Source organism: Herpailurus yagouaroundi, unplaced genomic scaffold (assembly GCF_014898765.1).
Source record: "Herpailurus yagouaroundi ecotype Mexico unplaced genomic scaffold, PumYag 186, whole genome shotgun sequence".
In the NCBI taxonomy this organism is placed as follows: Eukaryota; Metazoa; Chordata; class Mammalia; order Carnivora; family Felidae; genus Herpailurus; species Herpailurus yagouaroundi.
In genome coordinates, this window is record NW_024412417.1 from 49,159,154 (window position 1) to 49,165,153 (window position 6,000).

Here is a 6,000-nt window from a genome sequence, read left to right on the forward strand (position 1 = left end):
CTTGTTTTGTAGACTATAGTATGATCTAGAGAATGCTCCAGGTACACTTGTGAAGAATATATATTTTGATATTGGGTGGAGTGTTCTGTAGACGTCTGTTAGGTCTAGCTGGTTTTAGTGTCCTTCAGCTTCTCTCTCTCTTTTTAAGTTTATTTATTTATTATATTGAAAGAAAGAGAAAGAACGGGTTGGGGAGGGGGAGAGAGAGTGGGGAGAGAATCCCAAGCAGGCTCCCCACTGTCAGTGCAGAGCCTGATGTGGGGCTTGTACCCACAAACCATGAGATTATGACCTGAGCCAAAGTTGGCTGCTTAACTAACTGAGCCACCCAGGCACCTCAGGTTTTCTTATTGATTTTCTGTTTGGTTGTATCTACTATTGAAAGTGCAGTTGGGGTGCCTGGGTGGCTCAGTAGGTTAGGCATCTGACTCTTGATTTTGGCTCAGGTCATGATCTCGAGGTCATGAGCTAAGAGCCCACATTGGGCTCTGCCCTAGGCATGGAGCCTGCCTAAGGTTCTCTCTCCCTCTCCTGCCCCTTCCCTGCTCTCTTTCTCTCTGTTAAAAAAAAAAAAAAAAAAGTAGAGTATTGAAGTCTCCAATCCTTATAGAACTGGGTTTTTTTTTTCCTTCAAATTTATCATTTTTGCTTTAATATATTTTGGAGCTTTACTGTTAGGTGTATGTTTATAATTGTTATATCTTGCTATATTGAAACTTTTATCAGTCCATAATTTCCTTCTTTGTCTCTTCTAATCCTTTTTGTTTCAAAGTGTCTCCTTTTCTGAAAATATTAGAACCACTTTAACTTTCTTTTGGTTATTATTTGCATGAAATATATTTTTTCATCCTTTTACTTTCAACTTCTTTGTGTCCTTATATCTAAGATGAAGTCTTTCATAGATGCATGTAGTTGGATCCTGATGTTTTTCAATCCAGTTTGCCAACCTCTACTTTTAATAGGATAATTTAATCCATTTATATTTTGTGTGATTACTCATGACTTACTTCTATCTGTCTTATGTCTTGGTTTTTTTGTTCCTCAGTTTTTCGATTACTATTTGCTTTGTGTGTATGTTGTCGTGTACCATTCTAGTTCCTTTCCTTTTCTGTATATTTATATTTTTAGTTATTTTCTTTGTGGTTACTGTGGGGATTATATTAACATCTTAAGCTTATAACAACCTGTTTTTTAAAATATTTTTAAATGTTTATTTATTTTTGAGAGAGAGAGAGAGAGGGAGAGCGAGCATGAGCAGGGGATGGGCAGAGAGAGGGAGACACAGAATCAGAAGCAGGCTCCAGGCTCTGAGCTGTCAGCACAGAGCCCGACGCAGGCTGCAAACCCATGAGCTGTGAGATCATGACCTGAGCTGAAGTTGGACACTCCACCAATGGAGCCCCCCAGGTGCCCCAATAGAACAACCTAGTTTGCATAATACTGGCTTAATTTTAATAGTATAAACACTCTTCATATTTAACGCTGACCCTCCCCCTTCACATTGTTATGGTCATAGATCACACATTTATGTTTTATGCCCACTAAGAGACTTATGATTATTATTTTATGCAGTTGAATATCAAATCATGTAGGAAAAACTACAAACCGTAACAGAAGTGAAGTAATACTATCTTTTATAGTTACCTATTTACTTTTACTAGTGTTCTTTATTTTTTCCTATGGCTTTGATTTACTGTGCAATGTACTTTCATTTCAGCCTGAAAAGTATTTTTTTTTTCAAAAATTTTTTAACGTTTATTTATTTTTGAGACAGGGAGAGACAGCATGAATGGGGGAGGGTCAGAGAGAGAGAGGGAGACACAGAATCTGAAACAGGCTACAGCCTCTGAGCTGTCAGCACAGAGCCTGACTCGGGGCTCGAACTCACAGACCACGAGATCATGACCTGGGCCAAAGTCAGACGCCTAACTGACTGAGCCACCCAGGCGCCTCCTGAAAAGTATTTTTTGTAGAGCAGGTGTACTGTTAATGAGCTCTGTCAACTTTCCTCCCTTCCTTCCTTCCTTCCTTCCTTCCTTCCTTCCTTCCTTCCTTCCTTCCTTCTTCCTTCCTTCCTTCCTTCCTCTCCCTAACAGTTATTAGACCTCCAGAATTTCTAAACAATTCATTTCCTTTTTTTTTTTTAATGTTTGTTTATTTTTGAGACAGAGAGAGACAGAGCATGAATGGGGGAGGGTCATAGAGAGAGGGAGACACAGAATCTGAAGCAGGCTCCAGGCTCTGAGCTGTCAGCACAGAGCCCGATGTGGGGCTCGAACTCATGGACCGTGAGATCATGACCTGAGCTGAAGTTGGACACTTAACCAACTGAGCCACCCAGGCGCCCCATCATTTCCTTTTTTTTTTTTTTTTTTTTTTTTAAGTATTTTCATTTATTTTGAGAGAGAGAGAAAGTGCAAATGGGGGAGGGACAGAGAGATGGAGAGAGAATCCCAAGCAGTCCCCCACACTGTCAGCATGGAGCCTGATGTGGGGCCCGAACCCACAAACTATGAGATCATGACCTGAGCTGAAGTCGGACACAACCAACTGAGCCATCCAGGCGCTCCTTTATGTGGAAATGTCTTCATTTCACCTTCATTCTTGAAGGATAGTTTTTTTGGATATTGAATTCTTGGTTGACAACTTTTTTCCTTTCAAGTTTATTAATACCCCTCCACCCCCCACCCCTCCACTGCCTTCTGGCTTCAGAGAAATCAGTTGTTAATCATACTGAGGCTTCTTTGTGCATGTGGAATTGTTTCTCTATTGCTTCTTTCAACATTTTCATTATCTTTGGGTTTTGGCAGTTTGACTATAATGTGTCTCAGTGTGGGTCTCTTTTAGTTTATCCTGTTCGGAGTTCACTGAATTTCTCAGACAAGTATTTTCATGTCTCCTCAGATTTTGAAGTTTCTAGCCATTATTTCTTCAAATACCTTTTTCTGCTCCTTTCTGTCCTTTCCTTCTTGGAATTGTATAATGTGTACTTTGGTACTTTTGATCACATTTCATAGGTTTCTTGGATCTGTTTTTCTTCATTATGTTTTCTTCTTCTCATACTGGGTAATTTCAGTTGTCCTTTCTTCAAATTCACTGATCCTTATTTCTGCCTGTTCAAATCTGTTGAACTGCCCCACTGAGTTTTTCATTTTAGTTATTGTACTTTCAGCTCCAGAATTTGTTTGGTTTCTTTTTATAAGTTATGTCTCTTTATTAATATTTATATATCATTTTCTTGATTTCCTTTAGTTTTTTTCTCTAGAGCTTCTTTTAGCATATTCAACATATTTAATACCATTAATTTTAAAATCCGTGACTAATAATTCCAGTGTCTGGACTTCCTCAGGAGGGTTTTCTGTCAAGTTATTTTTTTTCTCTGTGAATGGGCCATACTTTACTGTTTCTTTGTATATTTTGTAATATTTTTTGTTGAGAACTGGACATTTTGAGCATTCTGAAATTCTGAGTCTCCCACCTCTCAGAGATTGATGAATCTTGCTTGTTGATGGCTAGAGCCATCTGTGACTTTTTCAATTTATTTTTTTGCAAAGTGTTTATTCTTTGATGTGTGTGGCTCCTGATGTTTCTGTTCTGTCCTGCTATGTGTGTGGTCATCCAGCATCCTGAAAAAGATTTTGTTAGGTGTCTGTCTCCCAAAAATGGAAGAAACAAGCATTATCTCTAATCTTTCTACTCTCCCAGAAACTATTTCAGCATTTAAAACAATGGCAGCTAAACCTATGCCAGCCCCTCAGTGGTTGAAAAAATGGCAATAAACCAGCAAAACACACAACCCTGATATTTGGAGGACCAGGCCCTTATTGTCCATCCTGGCTCCAGCAAGGCACACCAGGAATGCAGACTGCTATCCACATGGCTGCATGCCATGGGATAAGAGGTGGGCATGGTAGGTGGAATTTCACTGAAATGCTGAAATTTACTACCGTCTTCATCAGGCTCACTCCCGGAAGCTGCACATAAGTGTTTGACTAGACTCTGGTGTTCCAGAAGAGTTACTTCGGACAATTCTTGTCAGCCAAATAGCTGTTTGGGTGGAGGGATGGATTCCTGCACGACATGGACACTGATGTATATAAGTAGGGTGGCTGACCCAATATACCATGTCACCAGCACTGAGTCATTGTAAACATTTACCTTCTGTGTCAGGATGTAAATTTGAGTAGAGCATGTCTGAGTTCCACACATCCCCCCTGTACAGGATATTGTAATTTTAACCTCTGCTTGCTAATTAAATAGGCATGACTTTGGCTAGTGTTGCATTTGACTGATTACTCAGGAAACCTGTATTTCTCTGTGTTTTTATAGGGACCATCTCTCCTTTCATATCTTCTGCCCTGTCACTGCTTGTGGCCCAGATGTTTTCTCATTGGGTTGTTTGTTAAGAACCCCTGCTCTGGGGGTCCTTCCTCCCATCAGTGTCAATGTCCTCTAAACCAGTGGCACCCCCAAAGGATTGTGGCCTGGAAGGGAGCATTAAAGCTCTGGGTGGGAGGGCTAGTGGGGCCAGGGAGGTGTGGTGAGGCAGTGTAGTCTGAAGAAGCATATTTAATGGAAATGCCTGGAAAAAAAAAAAGATGCTGGTGGTTTTCATTGTGCAAAACTAGAGAACATTTGGTTTGACAAGTTCTCTTGGCTGTTTGGTTTTGGCTTAAGAGGGCTGGCAACATGAATTGGTGACACATTTTCACAGGGGCCAAGTGTCAAGCCCATCTAAGAATGAGAGGGAGTGCAGGCAAAGGGACTCATTGGTTCTGGATGTTTCCACTGGGCCATTTGTACAGTCATGCCTGGGTGTCTGGTGGGTGAACTCCTTGCAGGTGTCCTATTGCCTCCTCAGCTCACAGGATTAGAAACTGAGTTGTCAGCCTGCTGATGGCAAAGGGCCTTTGGGAACAATGTCATTTCAGACCACAGGGTGATTATTAATAATTGTTAATAGCTCTGGGCAGTTATCAGGGAGATGAACTGGTGTCAGAGGATCAGACAGCTGAGGACCCTGGCAGGTTAGGGAAGACTTGAGTCAGTATCCCCAGGTAAAATAGGGAATAGCACCTAACCCAGAGGTCATGGTAAGTCTGGGTAAGGTTATGCTCACAGTGTGCATGTGTGGTACCCATGCCCACACCTTTGTGGGTGGCCCTGTACATACCCCTAAGGCAGAAGGACCCAGGCAGGGCATCAGATCTGAGCCAGAGGGCCACTGAGAGCTGGATCTGGGCCCTCCCACCCTTCCTCAAGGGCTGGACCAGTCTGCAGGTGCCCCCTGAGTTTAGTGACCTCTAGGCTGTCCATGAGTCCCTGCTAGAGGTGGCCGTGTGGCCTTTCATGCTGAGGAGGGAAATGAGTCCTCGCTCGGTACCAGCTGTGCCCTACCCTGCCTCAGCTTGTTTCCTACACGCATTGCATGACTGTGGGCTGAGCTTCTCCATGATCACTTAGGGTTGGGGAGCATTTCTCTTTGTGGGGAGTGAGCAGCTCCCCTAGCCTGTTGCTCTCTGTGGTCCCCTGCCTCCCATGATAGCTGCACCTGTTCAGAGTTGTACTAACTTCCAACACAGACTAGACAGAACTGAGTGCTAGGCTGGTCTTCGTGTAGATTTCATTTAATTTTCAAGGTAGCCCTGTGATGTGGATGGTGATATTCTCATCTACATGTCAGAAGCCAAGGCTAAGGAAGGGATGTGATTGGATCAAGGTCACAGAACAGATAGAAGTGGGCCCAGGATAAGACCCACTTGTGCAGAAAGGATTAACTTGACACCAGGAGAGGGGCAGCCTTTGCCCTAGGATTCTGGGTGGCTGGAGTGTCCTCCCGGAGTGTTTTTGTTTACTCAGAGCCAGTCTATGGTAACATTATGGTTTATGGTAGGCGCTTTTGGCCATGTGGCATCTACTCAATCTGTGGGGAGGCTGGAGATCAAGGTCAGTCGTGCAGGTGGTCATGTGTGTGTCACCAAGCCCCAGGAAAAACTCTTA